Raw genomic sequence first — 2,255 nt, forward strand, 5'->3', positions numbered from 1 at the left:
GGGTGTGTCATCCTGCATGAGACTGAGGCATGCAGCCAGCCATGTGGAGCACGAGGTGGAACGGCCAAGCACGAGGTGTCGCGATGCATGCGACCGGGCCATGCGGCCAGACATGTGGAGGACGTGGTGTCAGCTTGCATGGGAGCAGGCCATGCATTCAGACAGGTGGAGGACGTGGTGTCAGCTTGCATGTGAGCAGGTCATGCATCCAGACAGGTAGAGGGCGTGGTGTCACCTTGCATGTGAGCAGGCCATGCTGAAGGACAAGTGGAGCACGAGGTGTCGCCGCGCATGCGTCTGGAGCCATGCGAAGAGACATACGGGCTGCCACACGGCTTGCTCCTGATTGGTTGCTGATTCGTATAAATAGACCACGACCCCCTCTCATTTCAACCCATCCATAACACATCAAACCTACTTAAAAACATAAAGAGAAAGCAAAGAAAGAAAGATCGAGTTTCGATAGTTTTCGAGCGATTTAGGCAGTTTTCGAGAACAGTTACTCTGCCGATTTTGAGTCAGCACTTGGAGAAGGTTCTGTTCAAGTGAAGAGAGATCAGTTCTAGTGGAGACCATTTCAAGTGGAGATCAGTCCAAACGTGGGTCTACTTGTGAAGGTCGGGAAAGGGTTCGGAACGCAGAAGTCGGGTTTGGGGTCAAGGCCACGGTCAACCAAAAACTGTGAGTTATAATCAATTGATTGCTGAGTTGTTTTTATGCAGGGTCCCGTTACTTGGAAGTTGGATCATGGCAGGAGGCCAGGTCTACCAGAGTAACGGTTTGACTAGTTAATAATTGAGGTTATGTTGATTAAGTTGATAGCATGCTTAGTTATTGCTTGAGAACCGTAGTAGCATGCTAATGGTTAACATGCTACTGGCTAGGTTGATTGGTTAGTTAGCGAATGCTGAATGCTTAGATGATATAGCTAAGTTGTGGATAGTTAGGTATTCTGGAATTAGTCTTTATGCTAGATTCTAGAATATGATTGACTGTGTTAATTTGTGATTAATACTAGGAACCTTAAGTTTTTTTACCGGGTTTAGTATTAATCATATATTGGCCATATAGCATTTGTGTAACCCACAATGCTAGGCATGTTTGAGGTAGATGTGTTGATTTTGTGGTGACTATAACTAGGAACCTTGTGTTATATTACCGGGTTTAGTATTAGTCGTATATTAGCCGATAGCATTTTTGTAACCCACAATGCTAGGCATATTGGGGTGAGTTAGTGTTCCTTCAGACCTCGTATCCGGCGGGTTCAAGGAAACCCCTTATTCGCTGGATCGGGAAGACTCAGATAGACGGGGTCATGGCCTATGGCTGAGTGATTACACGACGGTGTAATGTGGCAGTGACCCGAAGGACTGTGGGCTGTCGCGCGGTGACCCGAAGGACAGTGGGCTGCGGTCGGTTGAAAGTTCCTTCTTCTGGCCTTTGTGGTAGGAAGATAGGATATTGCCGATAGTGAAGGAGGAACATAACGTCACCAGGGCCCGAGTTTGATATATATATTATATCGTGTTTTGGGTTGTTAAACCCTGGTTTAAATCGAGTTTGAGTTTGGTGATGAGCTAGTAATTAGCATAATGCTAGTTATCTTGCTATCTTTTACCGCTGCGTAATTCAGATATTGCTAGTTGTTATTGAATTGTGTTGTTAGGTGAACCACTCGCTTTAGATTGTTTGGGGTGGGATAGCGAGGGGTTGTATTTGTTAGTTTGGGATTGTAACTCGCTGAGTAATGCTAGATTACTCACTCCTCACTCGTTGTTGTTTTCAGGTGACCAGTAGTGAGCTTGTAGAAGGCGCGGGAGGCTAGGCTGGCTGGTGTAGATTTGCATCTTTTTGCTTAAGACGCTTTCAGACTATAAGTATGTACTTTCGCTTTCTTGGCATGCCACCACTTGTATAATATTTTGAGTATTGTAAACCAGATATTATATAAGATAAATAATATTATATAAAATAAATAAAGCGAATGTTTTGTGCAAATGCCTTGTTGTTCTAATATTAGCTTGTCCGAGCTAACACAACGTCAGATTAGAGTACGGGTTGAGAAGCCTTAGGCTTTGGTCTGACGGTACGTGTTAGTGGGTGGCCTGGCCTAGTTACGAATTGCACTTTTTGTAACTTTGGCTGGATTGCCCGTTGGCCCGTCTTGTAGCGCTCCTGAACCTTGGTAGACAGTCGGGCCGTCGGTCATGTTCTTGTTTGATTGTTGGCCGGTGGTTCGACCTATGCCTAGAACG

Source organism: Brassica oleracea, chromosome C3 (genome assembly GCF_000695525.1).
Source record: "Brassica oleracea var. oleracea cultivar TO1000 chromosome C3, BOL, whole genome shotgun sequence".
Lineage (NCBI taxonomy): Eukaryota > Viridiplantae > Streptophyta > Magnoliopsida > Brassicales > Brassicaceae > Brassica > Brassica oleracea.